This window comes from Pelodiscus sinensis, chromosome 8 (assembly GCF_049634645.1).
Source record: "Pelodiscus sinensis isolate JC-2024 chromosome 8, ASM4963464v1, whole genome shotgun sequence".
Classification (NCBI taxonomy): domain Eukaryota; kingdom Metazoa; phylum Chordata; order Testudines; family Trionychidae; genus Pelodiscus; species Pelodiscus sinensis.
Genome location: NC_134718.1, coordinates 19,944,756 through 19,964,704, shown reverse-complemented (window position 1 = coordinate 19,964,704; position 19,949 = coordinate 19,944,756). Strand labels below are relative to the sequence as shown.

Below are 19,949 nucleotides of genomic sequence, written 5' to 3'. Positions count from 1 at the left end.
TCCTTTCTCTGGTGCACAACTCAGTATCTCATCCATTAGTAGTAAATATTCAATATTGTTGGCATCATAAGGAACGGACTCCCCTTCCCTCGCCATGAGAATGACTTCAGATCATATCAAAGCCTTATTTCCTCTCCTTGACCTAGAATTCCTCACCCTCTCACTAATAAAACAACCACATCAATTTCTCTCAAATGCCAAGGTTGCTGAAGATCATACATGTCCTAAGCTTTAAAATAAGTTATAAATGTGGTGTATGCACCCTGTTTAACCCCAGCCCTGCAATATTTATTGATTCTACTTTTGTCAGTATATCTAAATGCATTAGTTTTCAATTAAATATGATACAGCACATCAAACTAAATTATAATGCATTTTCTGACAAGAATTCTAATGTGGTAGTCACCCTGAAAAGATCTATTGGATTTTTCACAGTGAATACTTCCTGAGTGAGTAACAGGATGCTTCTCTTACCATAGAATGGAATCCATGAAATAGTTTTGTTCTTGGATGGAGCTGAGTGATACTGATGTCAAATTTCTTGTATTTGTCATCAGTCCTGCACTTAGCGATATGTATGCTGGTATTTATTTTGCTAGCTGTAGGAATACCCCTTGGACATTACATTTAGGTCATAGAACTCTAAAATGTGGCTTTTTCCAGATGGCTATCTTTAGTATAAAAAAGGAGCAGGCTACCTGTGGTTCGTGGGCTACATGCAACTCACCGGAACCCCTATCTGTCCCTCTCCCCCATGTGCCTCTCACAACTGGGGCACAGGCACCTCTCGCTTCCTACTCCTCCCTCTTCCTCCCAGAGCTGGAATGCCACAAATCAGCCGTTTGCCGTTATTCAAGTTCTGATAGGGAGGGGGACTAGTGGGGATGTAGTGCAAGTCAAGTGACTCGCGGCACTCCAAAAGTGCTAGGAGGGATAGGGAAGAATAGGAAGGGCAGGGCTCCAGTGCCCCAGTGTATAAGATGCATGTGGGGGAGGAGGGTAGCCAGGAGGTCTGTGGAGCCACACGTGGAACCCCAGTGCATTGCAGGCTGCTGCAGCCCACTGAGATGAGGGAGGCCACTCATGCGACCCTCTCACTATTCGTAGCTGCCAATCCTGGTATATTTGGCCTATATTGCCTCTGATTAAATAGTCTACAAGACTTATTTATGTTCCTTTAGTCTTATAATTCACCCTCAGAAGTTGGACCAACACACAACAAATAATAGGGGAGCAGGTAAATTCTCAGTCAGGGCTTTGGGTACAGTAGGTACATAAAAATAATAATTGCACCAATCCATCTTTGCTTGATGATTGGTCATACTAATGAAATGGGCCTAGAGTTATTGTAGGTATCAAAAGAGTAACGTACCTATGAAAACTGTGTACAGTAGGGAAAGTCAGGAATTAGGCTACATTTATCTTTACACAGCTACAACGTGGGAAGTATAGGTGATGTCAAAAGCTACAGTGACCCAACTTAAATACTCTTACACTTATACCATTGTGGAAATATTGCCCTTTGGGTGCAGTAGTCATTACACTGGAATGATTTACTACAGGTGAATCTCTCTGGTCCAGCACTCTCAGAACCTGACCAGAGCCAGACCAGAGAATTTGTCAGACCACAGGAAGTCAATATTGTCTAGCACCATTACCCACACTTCCACTGCTTACTAGGTTCTTAGAAGACATTTAGTGGTAAATTAGAGCTAAATAACAGCACAGAATACTGAGAGTCAGGACTGTTGGCTATAAACAAGTTTGATAGGGCCACAGGAAACTTGGCCACACCCACAAAAAGTGAAACAAAATACAGGACTATGTAGCACTTTAAAGACTAACAAGATGGTTTATTAGATGATGAGCTTTCGTGGTCCAGACCCTCTTCCTCAGATCAAATAGTGGAAGAAAATAGTCACAACCATATATACCAAAGGATACAATTAAAAAAATGAACACATATGAAAAGGACAAATCACATTTCAGAACAGAAGGGGGATGCGGGGGGAGGGGCGGGGGGAAGCCAGTTCAAACTAAGAATGGTATTAGAGGTGGGGGAGGGTAAATGTCTGTGAGCTAATGGTATTAGAGGTGATAATTGGGGAAGCTATCTTTGTAATGGGTAAGATAGTTAGCGTCTTTGTTGAGACGATAGCATATAATTTATGGCAGAGGATAGCATATAATTTATGCTATCATGTGCCGAAAGTGTCCGTCTGCTTTGTTCATTGGACAAATGTCTCAGACACTTTGCCAAAGGATATCAAATGCCTTTAAATTAAAAATGGAAATCTAATTTTAAATTTAATGTCATATTTGCTCTTGAGATAAATGTAAATAAAGACTTCTCCTATTTGTTTATTTTTATTGTTATTTAACAAAGCAGACCAGAACCTCAACAAATATAACTCAGCATAGCTCAACATACGTAAAAAGAGAAAGTCCAATTTGCACCAGTTAAGGCTCTGGATATTTACTTAGAACTAGGAAGCAAAACACAACCCTGCATTACTCACCATCTTCTCTTTCAATGTGTTGGCAAACAATTTTTCCCCACCCCTTTTCTCTTTTCCATCTTTAAAAATAGCCTTTGCCAGAAGTCTAAGATATGATTATTTGAATATCATATTAACACATTTCCCACCAAGACTGGGACTTTGCAAAGAGAAATTGAAATATGTGAAACATAAATAGAGATTTATTTCTTTTGCTTTAGTTTAAAAGGGAGAAGGAGAGAAATTGACTTCTCATATATTAACTTAGGATGAGGTTCAGGGAGAAAGGGAAAATGTATAAGATACTTTTATAGTTTCCCTCTATTTCATTTCAGCTTCAGCTGCACACTGTTTTGTCTGTAGAGGTATATTTCAGAGTCTATAAAAAGTAAATGGCATAGATAATGTTGATAAATGGAACATGAGGAAAACCTTGTACCAAAAGGGTTTCTTCCTCTGAATCCTTGAGCCTCAGATCATTTTATTTGTTTGTAAGTGTGTTAATTTTGACTTCTACTTGCTCTTGAAGACAGAATTTTGTTTATAGGATCAGTGAATTTAGTTATATGCACCAGTTCTTGACAGCTGACCTGTCAAGATCAGTCCCCGAAAAACTAATTTCCAGCACTGTTAAACAAAATGAGTGCTGGTGCTATTTGATAAGACAGTTTCAGTTTCATTCTTTGTAGAAATGTACTTCTATCAGAAATCTGAAGCCAGAAATCTGAAGCCAGAAGTTACAGCACAATCATCAATTGACAGATGTATAGGTTCTAAATCTGATTATGACAAACAACTGCTTGTAGGATCAGCCACTCATGGAATAAATTTTGTAAACCAATGGTCTCTGAAAAATATATTTGCCGAAGCAATCCAGGGTATTCTTGATTCTCAAGTTATTGAATTGCAATGTTTGGGCTTCCTGGATGTATCTTTAATAAAATTTTTGGCTTAAAGTGTTCAAGCTAGACTTTCTTTCTGATTAAGGCTTGTATTGTATATAATCATATTACAGACAAATCCTACATTCTCTTCATAACACTGAAGGCCAACCATCACTGAAATCTAAAATGGAGAAACAGTTACAAAATCCTGATGAAATTATCATTTCTTTGCAGACCATGGTGCTGATATTTTTCAGATAGCAGTTGTACTTGTGAGCAAAATAGCAGAGAAAATCTTGGAAAGAAATTAATAAGTGTAATTATATTTTATAACACAAATGTATCATGTGGTTATGCACATACAGCATATACAATAGTGCAACATTGATCCTATGAGCTGCCAAAAGACCCTGAGACATGCTGAGTGCCTTCCACTTCTGACTGGCAGTTCAAATTGCTCAGGACCTCTCAGGAGGCACTAAGTTGTGTACTTGGACTCCATGTGCTTCCATGCATAAATAAGGAACCAGATACTGCTAGCTGCCAATGGGAAAACACACACTAGAAGATGGGCCCTATGGTAAAATAGTTCTTGATCTCTCTAAGCTTTACTCATGTAATTAATCCCGTTCAAGTCAGTAGGTCTTATGTTTTCCCACCAGAAGATAGTTACTCCTCTGAAGTCAATGAAGTTACATTAATGTAAAAACTGATGAATAAGAAGAGATTCTGAGCCAATGATACTGTTCAGAACAATAATATTAAGCTACATAATTAAAAATTGCATGGCTTGCACATAGGATATACGTACCTTATGTCTTATGTGATAGACTGCATATAGTAGCAAAGACATACATTACCCATAACTGTCAAGAAGCTTATATCTCACCATTTGTGTATGCATCAAATGCCATTGCAAATGAACTTTCTTTAAGAGCCGTATATTTTTTATATAAGTTGCATAGCTATGTTCAGATCACCATTTATAATTAAATACACAGCCATTTCAGTGAAAAAAGGCATACATACAATTAGACAGTACATATTTAATAAATCTCAAATAATCAATGTGTAGAAATGTCTATAATAGTTAAATTAAGTATCTAGTATTTGAATTATAATAGATTTATGTAAAAAAAGCCCTATTGTATCTGTTCCACTAAAAGATGATAAAAATCACTCCTTTCACCTATCAAGTAAATATAAATGAAAAACTGAAAGTGACAGAGTAAATCCACTGCAAAATCCTACCTCAACGCCTCATCATGGTTCAGCGGTGACCCTGGCCGTCTGATAGCTATGGTAGTGGTGCATATCCCCTGATAGGTCTAACCATGCTACAAAGGTGTCAGACTATCCAATCCAGAGAGGGGATTGCTCTCTCAGTTTTTCCCTATCCTTAGAGGTTGGAGGCTAGCTAAGTTTGAGGAGGTACGCACGCCTGTCCTCTTAGCCAGTGGGATGGCTTGAAGTTAATGCCCAAAACAACACGAGTAAATGGGTTTTAGTCCCCTGAGTGTCATTAAACCATTCTACAGTGGCAGAGTGGAAATTGAGCGATGAGAGGCTGACAAAAATGTCAGGTGGTAGGCCAAAATAGAAAAGGATAACCCTCGCTGTGTGTACCTACAATTGTAGGTTGCTCTTGAGGGAGAAAACGTTAAACCATCTGATGGAGGAAAAGAAAAGGATAAGATGTGACATCCTCGTGTCTGTGAAACTTGATGAAAGAAGGAGTTGGAAGTCAACTGGAAGGATGGAAGCACTGTGAGGCTCTGAAAAGGAGATGGTGCTAGAAACATTGGGGAAGTCGGATTTATCATCAGTAAGGACTGGTCTTTGAAAGTTGTATCATGCCAGCTAATATCACATATTGGTGTGTTTCATTTTCAGATAGAGTCAAAGGCTACCCTCAAGGTCATCCAGGCCTATGCCCCCACAAGTGCAAGTGAGGACAAAGAAGTGAAAGAATTCTACCAAGAGCTTGAAAGAGCCCTCGCGCAAAAGTCCACTTACACTGTCACAATGGGAGACTTTAACATCAAGGTCGGACGAGGGAAAGGTGGCGAAAAGTTCATAGGGAGATATGGCAGTGCTGAAAGGAATGAAAGGGGAGAAAGGTTAGTAGTGATGGCAGAAATGAAAGAACTGTACATGGCAAACGCCTGGTATAAAAAGAAGATCCCAAAAAGGTGGATGTGGATCGCACCAAACACGAAGAGCAAGCATGAAATAAACTATATTTTAGTCAATAAAAGGCGCATCATTCAAGATGTCTCTGTGGTGCAGCCTTTCAACATTGGCAGTGACCATCGCTTACTTAGAGCGAAGTTGATTTTTGATGAAGTGGTGGAAAAGAAAGCGTTACAGATGGCAAATAGGAAACAGCAGCCGAAGACATTCGATGAAGCAAAGCTGAAGAAAGTGATTTTTGGGTTTGACTGGAGCCAGACAGAAAAGCGTGATGAGGACTACAGTATTTTTGCTGACAAGCTGAGACGTTGCTTAAAAGCAGCTGAAATTGAAAAGTCGAAGATGGTGAAGGGAAGAATCTCCAAGCCTGCTGGAGAAACAAAAAGCCTGCTGGAGAAGTGGAGGAACATGAAAAGGAGCTCAGATAACAACATCGAGTACTCCATTCTATGCAAGCTTATACGGCAAAAGCTGAAGGATGACTTTAAGAACTTCTGGAAAGAAAAACTCCTCAAAACAGCTAAATCACGCAAAAGCTTCAGGACATGCAAACGGGAATTGACGCAGTATAGACTGAGCGTAACAGCACTGAAGAACAAGGATAGAGAGACAGTAATCGACAGAGCAGAGATGGAAGAGGTCTGTAAGGACTTCTATACAGAACTATTCAAATCAAGAATCAATGTCCCTCTCTCAACTCTCCAGGAGTCAGAAGAACGTGTCCCCCCAATAATCGTCAGCGAAATCCAAAGTGCACTATGCCAGATAAAGAAGGGAAAAACTCCAGGCAAAAATGGAATAACGTCAGAAATGATTCGTCAGGAGCAAAAAACTTTGGAAGGCCCTCACTTTAAGATTCAGTCAATATCTTGAAGAAGGAAAAATACCATCAAGCTGGAAGGAGTAGAATACCATCTTGCTGCACAAGAAAGGCGATCAAGAAAATCTTAAGAATTACCGCCCTATATGCCTACTGTCTCATATTTACAAGCTCTTTACAAAGGTGGTAATGAACTGACTTTCGCTGAGCTTGGATGAACAACAGCTGAGAGAACAGGCAGGGTTTTGAAGAAAATTTCAGCACGATCAACCATATATTTACCTGTAGCCAGCTCCTAGAAAGAGCGAGGGAATGCAAACTTCTGCTGTGCATTACTTTTATCGACTATGAAAACGCATTGTATAGCGTTGAGTTTAATGCAATATTAAAAGCTCTCGCAAAGCAGGGCATTAACACTCAATACATCAATTTGTTGAAGGAAGCAAATATTCCTCTCGTACAACAAATATTACTCTCGTGAAACTCCCCTTTGTATCCTAGTCGAGAAAGGCGTGAAGCAAGGAGATACGATTTCACCAAAACTATTCACTGCATGCCTCAAAATGGTTATGAACAAGACCAATTGGAGGAGTGATGTCAACATAAACAGAGAACGATTATCTCATCTCAGATTCGCGGACGACATAGTATTAATTGCTGAAAGCACTAACCAATTGCAGAGCATGCTACGAAGACTTGACAAGAAAAGCAGTCAGGTCAGTCTGAAAATGAATCGCTGCAAAATGAAATACATGTGATCAGACATATTATGAAAAGCCCGAATAATGATAACAAGAGAAGAAATCGAAGAAGTGGAACAGTACATATATTTGGGGCAAGAAGTTAATATGCACCAAGACCTGAATGGAGAACTCTTGCGAAGGATTTAGGCAGGATGGTGTGCATTCAATTCCATCAAGGATGTCCTCAAAGGAAAAATTGAGAAGACCACACGTACAAGTAACTTCAGTTCAACAGTGCTGCCAGCCATGTTGTATGGCAGCTAAATGTGGGCACTGACGAAGAGAGAAGAGCAGCAACTATCGGTAGCTGAAAGCGGAATGAAGTGAGCTATGGTGGGAATTTCCCTTCTGGATTGTATTCCAAATGAAATGATCCAAGAACGCAGCAGTGTGAAAAACATTATCGTGGAAAGCAGACATAACAAAATGCGATGGGCAGGCCACACAGCACAGCTCACGGACAATAGGTGGATCGCAATTATTGCTGAGTGGAACCCGCAAGAACAGAAAAGACCACCCGGTTGGCCTCCAAGAAGATGGGAAAATGACATTGTTAAATACTTTGGATGAACATGGAGAAGAAAGGCAAGAGTACGAGAAGAATGGTGGACGTGTTGTGATCGGCGCAAGCTTAACGATAGCTGACACTCAATCAATCCAGGTGATCCAGATTATAAAGAGTGAATATTTATACCACATCAGTAACTAAGATCGTTCACATCTATATTATTTAAGTTTAAGATACAGTAGTTGCTGTCAAAATAAATTTGGGCCACCATCATTTTACTCTATTTGATATGACATCACCTAAACAAGTTTACTTTTCAAAGAAAATGTAGACCTTTAGCAAATAAATAGTTATCATTTTTAGCAGAAGTACACTGATTGCTTGAAGAGGCCTGCATCAACCAAAAACCTAGATCTTTTATCCTTCCAAGAGGCTGTGAAACCTTGCTTGGGAAATTCTTTGTGGAATAAAAACCTTTTTGGAAAGCAAAAGGGAGGAATGTGTGTCAGGCAGTAATTTCTCAAAGCATGAGATGTGGCCTCTACTTCAGTGCAAAGTATATTTGAAATGTGGAAGCTCAGTCTAGGTATGGAGACAGAGAAACTAGCCCATCCTAATGCAAGGCAATCTGATTAGAGTTAACTGAAATGGACTCTGTAGCCCCTTGCAATTCCAATACCATAAATGTTTGTATCTTGTGGCACAGCAGTAGGTATCAGTATTTTTGAAAAGGCTTCTTGTAAATTAATTTATTTACATGTTGGACCATTCTGATTAATCTTGACAGTCATTTATTGTACAGCCAAGTTAAACAGACCACTTGGGAGATTTCTTGTGTTTTCCTCTCAAGCATCTGGTCACTGTCAGACAGGATAGTGGATAGGACCTGACAAGAGGGCTCATACAATATAGTGATATGGTGTAACACCACCTATTCTGATTTCAAAAGATTTACTTTTAAATATTATTAGATATGGATTTCATTTTACAATGTTTCTGTTTTAAAGACATAGCCTGTCATGTGGTACATCGACAAATTGGAATGTTAATATTCAATGGATGCATAGAATCAGAGTAACAAGAGAAATAGAGGTAGAAGGTAGGCATTTGGGCCAAAAGCTTTTATGTTGTCAGTGAGACAATATCTGATAATGACAAATCTGGTGGTGGGATAATTTGGTTAAGAATTCCAGCAGGAACAAAGTAAAGGAGACACAAAGAGCACATCAGCCACTTATTAACAGTACTGGAAGACAGCAAGAGCTGGATCAGTGCCTGAAGTATTTGAACAGTGAGAAACTATACTAATGGGGAAGAGGAGATACTCAATTCCCAGGCAAACAGAAGAAAACACTTTAAAGCGGTTCTTAAACCAGGGTTGGTCAATAAAATGGTGGCAATTAACCAGGATTAGCCCATGGCAGGCTGACACCGCTATATTTATCTGAACCTTCCCAGCTACCAGAGATTGCAGCTCCTTTTGGGAAGCGATGCAGACCAGGACACCAATACCAGCAGCTCCCATTGTTCAGGAATAGCAATCTATGGCCAATGGAAGTTGCAGTTGCCCATATCCTGGAAGAGGCACAGGTAAATATATTGTCAGGAGCCTGGCTGGGGCTAACCCTGACAGACCAGATCTGGCCCATGGACCAGTATTTGCCTTCCCCTGTCAGACTATGTGACGGTAAAGATGATCCAGAAAGCAGAAAACCCAACAAGAGAAGGGATATGATACAAATAGAGAGGAACTGTTTAAGAATATGACAATAATAAGTTGACTTTCTCCTCAGACCCTATGATACCAGCCCTCTTAGCAATTTGAGACACCACTGATTTATTAAGGAAACTACAAAGCATCAGTAATCTTCCTGAAAACACCATCCTGGCCTCCATGGATATAGAAGCTCTTTACACCAACATTCCACATGAAGATGGACTACAAGCTATCAGAACACTGTCCCTGATGATGCCACAACACACTTGGTGGTTGAGCTATGTGACTCTGTCCTCACTCCTAACTAGTTCCAATTTGGGGACTATTTATATCTTCAAAGCAGTGACACTTCTATGGGCACCTGCATAGCCGCACAATACATCAACATTCCTATGGTTGACCTCGAACAGTATTTCTTCAGCACTTGTCCCCTAGCATTCTTTCTCTACTTATGCTACATTGATAACATTTTCATCATATGGATCCTCAGGAAGGAGGCCCCACTGGGATTTCATCAATTTCCACCCCATCATCAACCTCAGCCTGGACCAATCCACTCAAGAGATCCACTTCCTTGACACTGCAGTACAATTAAATTATAGTCACATTACCACCACCCTATACTGGAAACCTACTGACCAATCTTCTTACCTATATGCCTCTAGCTTCCACCCAGGACACACCACATGATCCACTGTCTACAGCCAAGCCCTAAAATATAACCAGATTTGCTCCAGTCCCACAGACAGAGACAAACATTTACAAGATCTTTATCAGGCATTCTTAAAACTTAAATACTCACCTGGGGAAATGAGGAAACAGATTGACAGAGCCAGAGAAATATCCAATAATCAACTACTTCAAGCCAGGCCCAACAAGGAAAACAGACCACTGATCATCACGTACATCCCCCAGCTAAAACCCCTCCAGTGCATCATTGGCAACCTACAACCTATCATGGAAAATGATCCCTCGGTCTCACAAGACTTGGGAAACAGGCCAGTTCTTGCCTACAGACAACCCCCCAACCTGAAGCAATTACCTGCAGCCGCACATCACACTTCAGATATACTCACCAAGAACCTACCCCTGCCACAAACCTTGTTGCCTACTCTATCCATACTACTATACAAGTGACATCATCATAGAACCTAACCACATAAGCCACTACATCAGAGGCTCATACAACTGCACATCCTCTAATGTGATCTATGCCATCAAGTGCCTGCAATGCCCCTCTGCCATATATATTGGCCAAACTGGACAGTGTCTGCAACAAAGAGTTAATGGACATAAATCAGACATCAGAAATGGTAACACTCTTAAACCAGTAGGGGAACATTTTATCCTGCCTGGTTACTCAATAATAGATTTAAAATTATTGTTCTTCTACAAAAGAAAGACACCATCCAGTTACAAGGAGAGTGTGGAATTGGAATTAATTTACATATTTGACACTCTTACCCGGAGCTTAACTGGATATCTCATTATAAAGCTAATCTCCCCAACATTTAACAACTGTATTTTAATATCAAAAGTTAAGAATGGGACACTTCCAGCCCACTTAGCCTCATTAGCACCGGTCCTACAATTGACAGGTACTTTTTTGGCTGTTATGTATATCTTGGCTTCTGTTAGTTCCACTCCAGCTCATCTGATAAAGTGGGTTTTACCCAAGAAAGCTCATGATGGTATATATTTTTGTTAGGCTTTAAGGTGCAGACTAAGACGACTACCCCTCTGAGATTTCATGACAATAGTGAAATTAGTTTCACTCACTGCGAAATATATGAATTAAACATAGGAGGGAACAGATATATAACCCACTGGTCAATATATACAATGCATCCCCTCTCTGCGCCAAGGTATGAGTCTGTTACAGATACTAGCTATAGAGTCTGGTTCTTTAGGCTCAAATTGTGGAGATTCACACTACAAAAATCTAAGAGACAGATTTTCAAAGATATTTATGCAAGCATCTAATGATACAATAAGCATGCAGGCTTAGATCTATCAATGGGAATTAGACTTAGCATTGCAACTCCTAGGCTACATCTACAGTGGCAGCTTCTTGAGCAAGAACTCTTTTGTGGAAGAGTTCTTGAGCAAAAAGTCTTCCACAAAAGTGTGTCTACACTGGCATGTGCTTTTGCACAAGAAATGTGCTTTTGCGCAAGAGCATCCATGACAGTGTGGTCGCTCTATTGAGCTAGAAAGCTCTGATGGCCATTTTAACTATAAGGGCTTCTTGAGCAAGAAATTCATGTTGCCTGTCTACACTGCCCTCTTGTGGAAGAGCTCTTACGCAAGAGGGCTTATTTCTCATGGGGAGAGGAGTAAGTCTTCCGGAAGAAGCCATTTTACAACGCTAAACTGTAAATTTACTTGTGCAAGAACGTGCATGCAATGTAGACAGCAGGCAAGTTTTTGCGTAAGAACAGTTGTTCTTGGGCAAGAAGCTGCCAGTGTAGACACAGGGTGCATCTAGACTGGCAAGATTTTACGCAAAAGCGGCCGTTTTTGTGCAAAAATTTGCCAGCTGTCTATACTGGCCACTTGAATCTGCTCAAGAGCACTGACGTTCTAATGTAAGAATTCAGTGCTTCTTGCACAAATACTTTGATGCTCCCGCTCAGAGATAAGCCCACCCATGCAAGAATACTTGTGCAAGAGGGCCAGTGTAGACAGGCACCTTAATTTTTTGTGCAAGAAAGCCTGATGGCTAAAATGGCCATTGGAGCTTTCTTGCTCAAAAGTGTATCTATACTGGACACGGATGCTTTTGCGCAAAAGCACTTTTTGCGCAAAAGCATCCGTGCTAATCTAGACGCTCTTTTGCGTAAATACTTTTAATGGAAAAACTCTTCCGTTAAAAGTATTTCCACAAAATCATGTCAGTCTAGACGCAGACCTAGTGTTTAAGCATCTTGTCACCTGACGGAATTCACAGTCCTACACCTGTGTGCCCAGGTTCCCTAGCCAATACACAATGCCAAAGAGAGGAGTGTGACGTAAGCCCCACTCTGCAGAGAGAGTCAGTCACCTAACAGAAAGCATCTCCCTCAGCTTGAGCTTCAAATGCTCTTCTGGAGTCAGGGACCTGAGATAGATCATCCATCCCCTCCTTTCAAAAAGATATCAAGCCCAGTGGCTTAAGCACTCATGTAAGAGGTGAGCAATCCCACCTTCACATTCCCATTTTGCCTGATGTGGAACAGGAAATTGAACCCAGAAAGTTCAACTCCCATCTTCCAGGTGAGCAAGTCATCCCAGTGTACTGTATAGCTCAGTGGGTCATCCAAAAAAGCCAGGTTACAGTCCGTGTTGCAATGAATGTGGGATATGGAGGCTGATGGAGCCCACGGAGAAAAGCTTTGTAGCAGTCTGGTTGATCCACAAGACTGTCCACATGGTACAGCAAGGGGCCTGCAAAAAAATTGCTCAGCTGTTCAGTAAAGCCTCAGAACGAAGAAGAGATATCACGTAAATGAGTTCTCTGCCACGGCCTTTGAGAGTCAGTGACTTGCTCTTGCAGAGCAACTTCTGCAAGGAAAGATGGAGGATTAAGCAAGGGAATATTGTATAGAAATTGCCAGGCGAATGCTTGGCTCCCTGCCACAATTCTATAAGGTATCTGACAGAGAGCACTATGTTCCTGTCCAAGAGAATGATGTGTACTAGCACTGTTATTGCAGTGTAAATGGGCCCTTAGAGTAAGAATTCTTCAGAGGAAAGAATGTAGCTTATTCTGTTTTAAAATACTGTGCATATTTATAGTTCTATATCAGCAGTTCTCACACTGCAGTTCGCAGATGACTAGTGGTCCTCGGCTGCCTTCCAAGTGGTCCAAGGCTTAAGCTCAACTCCCCTTTTTCCCCCACAATGGGGAGCCCGTGCTGGCGCTCCAGCCTTGTCCTCCCTTCCCCTCGCCCCATGAGGTTGGAACACCCATGGTCAGCTTCCTGCTGTGGGGGGAGGAGAGGGAGTAGAAAGCCCTGAGCCTTGCTGCTCAATCTAGCTCACAGGGAAGAAGTGCTTCCCCTCCCCCCGTCTCTGGCTGGGGGAACAGCTAGACAGGGAGTAACGCAAGTAAGTGCCCCCCATCCCTTCATGCCCAGGGCACTGCCAGGCCCCTCACGTACCCCTTTTCCCCCTGCTGAGACCTCACATCCCCAGCCTGCTCCTTCCTCCTCCCCCCTGGCCAGACACCTACTCCCAACCCACTCGTGCACCCACTCTTTCTCATGCACCCTTCCTCCTGGCCACACACTGAATCTTTCCTTGTTCTTGCCCCCTCCCCCTGGCTACACACCCTATTCCCAGCCTGCACCTGAATCCCACCTCACACCCAGACCTTGCAGCCTCACACCCTCCTACACCCCACCTCCCACCCAGACCTTGCAGCCTCACACCCTCCTACACCCCACCTCCCACCCAGATCCTGTGCCTTCTTTTCTTTCGCTGGCAGCCTGGTCCCACACCCTGAACCCCCCAGTTTTGTCCCAACTCCAGAGCCTCATCGGGGGCCCACAAAATCCACTAATCCTGGAACCCCAGAAGAGTAAATCTGGACTATATGAAGCCCTAAACCTCAGTCCTTCCTGACTCTCCTTTTCCCTCAGTGGGGCTAGAGTGCCAGAGGAGTGAAGTGTCTTGTTAGGGTCCACATCAATGTGGGTTGGTTTTTGGTTTTGCGGTTTTTGTTTTTGTTTTGTTTCTCACTTGTGTGGCTCCCAACTGATGCAATGGCTCCTGGCCCAGAAAAGATTTCCTACCCCTACTATAAATAAAGAAAACATGGGAATCTTTTGTGTTAGACATAAATTAATATTTACTTTATTTAAAATGAAGTTTGATCAACTAACATGAGAAAGTTAAAGCACTTAGTAATTTAAATTACTATTTCCTTTCTTACTGGTGGAATTAAACGGTTCTCCCTAGCTGCAGCACTAGCAAAATAGCTCTGATGTAATTAAGCACAAGTTTCCATTAGCAACTGGTGGTCCAAAGAAAGGTTTGCATTGAGCCCATGGTGGGCCACGGGCCAAAAGTTGAGAACCACTGGTCTATAGAAATGATATTAAAACATCTCTAGAGAATAACTGAAGCTCGAGCATTCAGCAGCATAAATTTACAATGAACAAATCATTCTGGACATACTTGATTGCTTTTTTTGACAGAACTGTAAAATTAGCAACTAACAGCAAAGAAGATTGCAGGTTATTACAGTATCTGAATATAAGTACTGTAGTATACTTCAGTCAGTGTCTCATGAAATCCTATTTCACACAATCTGAATACATTTCCTTGGAAAAGGCAATATCACATGGCATACAAACTACCTGATGAATCACAATCAAGGGGAAAAATCAAAAGTGATGTATCATGTTGAAAGAAGGTGTCTAGTAGATGCTTTAGGGGTCACCATGCAGGTTCAGTCTTATTTAACCACATTATTAATTATTTGACACAGGGAATAAAAAGCACACTATTAAAATGTGCCAGTATCACCATATTAGAAGGTAGTACAAACACAAGTGAGGATAGAACAAATAATATGAAGAGAGAAGAGGATAGTTAGAAATATTGGCATGAAATAATTTGTCTTATAAAAATACAAACAAACTAATATCTGTGGTGGGAAAAGAATGAGAGATGTATATGCAAGTGGAGGGAGAAACCTGGCAACAAATGTCAGAGAGATGCATGGGCATGAAACTGGAAAGCAAATGAGTGAGGAGTTTGCAATGTGATATGGCTGTAATATTGCCAGGAAGATTTTAGGCTGCATAACATGAAGACAGAACATGGTAAATTGTCCAGGAGACAGACCCTCCCTATGGGTAACCCTGGTGAGACCACGCTCATAATATTGTGTTTAGTTCTGGGAAAATCAATAGCAGAGAGAGGAAGAAATATTGGACAGAGTTCAAAGGAAGCAACAAAAATATTTGAAGGCTGATGGAAGAAACTTATCCAAAAAGATGAAAGAAACAAATCATGTACAGCAAGTAAAGAACAACTAAGAATATAGCTGCACTGGAGCTGGAGGTTTAATTCCCAGCCCAGGTAGATGTACAAGTGCTAGCTATAATGGAACTAGCATGTTAAAAGTAGCAGAATAGCAGTGTAGTCACATCTTCATGGGCTTATCTGACACCCTAGCTATACCCATCATTCTGCCTGCACTGTCATGGCTACACAGTTATTTTTAGCATGTGTGTTCAATCAAAGTTAACGTACATACAACTACCCTAGCAAAAATTACATCTCTAGCTGCAGTGCAGACATACCCTAAAACACATAAGAAATGTAGTGTGGCAAAGCTCCAGCTATTCCGCAGGGATCTCACACTACTGGCGGATAGTGTAGGGTTGCCAGGTGTCCGGTATTGACCCAGACAGTTGGGTATTTTTGCCTCCTGTCTGGTAAAAAAATTCAGAAAATACCAGACACCTAAAATATCCAGTATTTTCTGGTTTTTTTCCCTGCCAGGAGGCAAAAATACCGGACACCTGGCAACCCTACAACACACTCAGCAACTGGGCCCAGCCCCTGGCCCCCACTCTGGGTCACTGCCTCCAGACCCCCTGCTTACCTAGTTCCACAGGGAAGCTCCCTTCTAGCTCGACTAAGAAGACAAGATGGCCACCAGCATAAAACCTAAAGACCTGAGCAAGGGGAAGCAAGGCCTTCCCTGGGTCTTAGTTCTCAACCTCTTCTCTTCCTATCCCTATGCTGACTGCACACAATTAAAGGTGCCATGCTGTTTTATTTTATTTATTTATTTTTTGCTTAACTCTTGGGGTCCTTTTTCTTTTTTGCTCAACAACTTTGGTCTCCCCCCCACCTTTTTCCCTCCTCAACAGAATTTTTTCCCCAGTATTTTTTTTTTTTGGTGGGGGGGGAGAGTTCGGTATTTTTGTTGAAATCATCTGGCAACCATAGGATAGTGTTGCCTCAGAGGCTCACTGTGGCCTCCAGATGGCCTCTTTCTCTTTGCTAGAGGCAGGAGCCACAGCCTACTGTGACACACTCATCACAGGACACTTCATCAGTTTGGGTAAACTCCCCCGGTAGAGGTTGAGCTGTTGGGGGGAGGTTGGGGGAACCTGGGCCTGGCCGCTACTCCAGGTTCTGGCCCAGGGGCAGCAGCAACAGGCAGGGCTACTGCCAATCTGGGAGCTTTTCCCTGGGCCACTTCCACAAACGATCCCTCCTAGCACCTTTCCTTTGGTACCTGCTTGTCAGTCCTCCACTCACCCCCACACAGCTCCTGCACACAGCACTTCCTCCTTCCTGTCCTTCGCTCTTTTCTTTCCCCTTCCTTGCCTGGGGGAGCCCTTTTAAAGCAGCACCACAGGCCTTAATTGGCTGTAGGTGTCTAATCAGCCTATGGCTTTTAGCAAGTTCCAGCTGACCCCGGGTGCCTGATTATGATGCAGTTAGGATTTGGGAGGGGGAAAAGAAAGCAGTTCACCCCAGCCCCAGCATGTCTTTGTTTTATTAGTGTGTGGCAGACAGCTATTCTGAATCTGTCACAGTACGCATAATATAAAATAATAATGACTATTACTAGTTTGTCTTTCTTGTGAAGATCCAAAACATTTGAAATTCAAAAAACAAAACAAAACAAAAACTAGAAAAAAGCTCATGAAGCATCACTACAGGGTATGAGATAAGAAAAAGACAGAACAATTCAGCAGCTCTTATATGCAGACTTTGTGGGGGTGAAACATATCAATGTACAGCAACAGTTTAAGGTAGGGTTACCAGGTAGCTTCAGAAGAAATACCGAAGGAACCAGCCGGGAGGGGAGCGGGGCTGGCCAGGGGAGATTGGGGGGGCGGCCGGCGGGAAGCAGAGCTGGTTGGGGGGAGGGGGGACCGGGGCAGCGGGGCTGGCCAGAGGGAGCTTGGTGCGGGAGGGTAGCCTGCAGGAAGCAGGGCTGGTTGGGGAGGGGGGTCAGGGAGAGTAGGGCTGGCTGGGGGAGATTGGGAGGAGGAGAACCGGTGGGCAGGAAGCAGGGCTTGCTGGGAGGGTGTCAGGGGAGGCAGGGCTGGCCCGGGGGGGGGGGGGGACAGGGGGGAGACAATCGGCCGGTGGGGAGCGGGACTGATCCGGGCATATGCAGATCCCAGGGTGCTGCCCGTCTTGTGCACAGTCCCAGTGAAGCACAAGCGAGTCCTGCTATGGCTCCACAATCCGCTTGAACAGTGCTCAGGAGCATAGACAGGGCTTCTCCTCCTCCCCAAGGCATCACTCCTACATCAGACACAACTAGAGACTACAAGCGCCAATTGCACTCCGCCTCCCAGCCACTCCCCCCCACTCCTGCCAGGCTTCTGTCAGGCGCCCAGCCGGAAAAACCAGAAAATACCGGACATTGCATATGTCTGATATTTTCTGATTTTTTTTTACCGGACAGAGGGCCCAGAAACTGAACTATCCGGTTGAATACCAGATACCTGGCAACCCTAGTTTAAGGCTTCAATCCTTTAAATATTTGTGTATGTTCTTAATTTAAGATACACACTTAACTAGTACCATTGAAATCTCTGGAATTGTTCAGCTGGTAAAGTATGTGCATAAATGTTTACCAGATAAGACAGGAAGGAAAGAAGGACATCATGTTCAAGAGGAAATCAAAAAGAGATTTAAATAGTTAAAGTGTAATTACTCAAGTTAGAATTTGGTGAGGAAACACAGATATAAATCCTTATTCTTTTGAAAAGAATAGAGAAAAGAGCTAGAATTTAGTTCTGGTTTACATTAGGACCTTATTTCATAATAACCCCCCCAAAGTCAAATTTATAAGCAGTGTGTCCACACTATCCAGCTCGTTATTTCGAAATAATGAACTGCGGAATTTGAACTCTGAATTTCTGCTTTTCATGAGCAGTAACACTAACTTGGAAATAGTCATTTTGAAATAATGGTAGTGTGAATGCTCTGGTACCGCTAATTCAAACTTATTAGCCTCCCAGAGTTCCCCAGAGTATGTCTACACTACCACCCTAGTTCGAACTAGGGTGGTTAATGTAGTCATACGAACTTGCAAATGAAGCCCGAGATTTGAATTTCCCGGGCTTCATTTGCATGTTGCCGGGAGCCGCCATTTTTAAATGTCCGCTAGGGCGGACTCAGTGCCCGCGGCTACACGCGGCATGAACTAGATAGTTCGGAATAGGAAGCCTAATCCGAACTATCTAGATCATGCCACGTGTAGCCGTGGGCACTGAGTCCGCCCTAGCGGACATTTAAAAATGGCGGCGCCCGGCAACATGCAAATGAAGCCCGGGAAATTCAAATCCCGGGCTTCATTTGCAAGTTCGTATGACTACATTAACCACCCTCGTTCGAACTAGGGTGGTAGTGTAGACATACCCCCAGGCTATGTCTAGACTGCAAGCCTCTTTCGAAAGAGAGCGTCTAGACTGCATGCGGAACTTTCGAAAAAGCAAGCCGCTTTTTCGAAAGAAAGCACCCTGTGAGTCTGGATGCTCTCTTTCGAAGAAGCCCTATTTACATTCAAGAACGCCTTCTTTCGAAAGAGCACTTTCGAAAGAAGGCGTTCTTCCTCGTGAAATGAGGTTTACCACCGTCGAAAGAAAAGCCGCATTCTTTCGATTTAATTTCGAAAGAACGCGGCTGCAGTCTAGATGCAGGTGAAGTTTTTTCGGAAAAAGGCTACTTTTCCCGAAAAAAACCCTGAGTCTGGACACAGCCCCAGAGTGCTTCCTGGGGCTTTAAGTTGAAAGTAGAGTGTCTACATTAATGGAGCCTGCCACGGACTAATTTTGATGCTTCCCTGTAGTGAGGACACATTAGTTTCAATTGGTTAAATTGGGGAGTTCTTAAGTCGAGTTTAGTAATTTCAAAATTGTTTCCTAGTGAAGACATGACCTAAGAGTCCACCTCTCATTAAAGAGACAGCACTTCTAGGAACATCAAGCCCCCAAACTGTGCCAGGGATTTGGTTCAATATAGCCACAAAGAGAAAAGTACCACCCATGTAATCACTGTCATATAAATATTCCTTGCAAATCTTTCATTCAAGTATTGATCCAGCACAGTGCTGTTTCATTGTGGGAACAGAAAGGATCATAGTGCAAAGGAATATATTTGGACAATGTCAATACCAAGGATGGAAAGAAATGTTTCAAGGTGGTGCAAACAGCTAAAATCTAGTATAAAGGGGTGAAATTAAGTAAAGACAATTTGTGGACTAGCTTTAGAAAGATCTCTGACAGTGAAATCATACTCAGTATGGAATAGTGCTTCCATTGTATTTAAAACAATAATATATTTTATTACAAAATGTATTTTAAGGTGCAATTCTCACCATTGTCCAGGGGAAGATCTGGTGTTCTAACAGGTATTTAAACTCTAAAAGCTTCTTTAAATGCATTGGGCCACATTCTACTCTACTTTATACTGGTATAAAGTCACTGAAATCAACGGTTATTCCAGATTAGTTTTAGTATGCCACAAAACAGAATCTAGTCCCACTATACCTATGGTGCATTATTATAGAGGAGTAAAATGTTACAAACTTAGCTGCAGAAGTAGTCATATGAAGTAAT

At 42.3% G+C, this 19,949-nt stretch overlaps 1 protein-coding gene across 2 annotated transcripts in view; it reads right to left on the bottom strand.

Moving 5' to 3' along the window:
- Positions 1-19,949, bottom strand: part of GRID1 (glutamate ionotropic receptor delta type subunit 1) — a 1,054,628-nt gene that overhangs the window by 104,290 nt on the left and 930,389 nt on the right. The window lies entirely within an intron of this gene.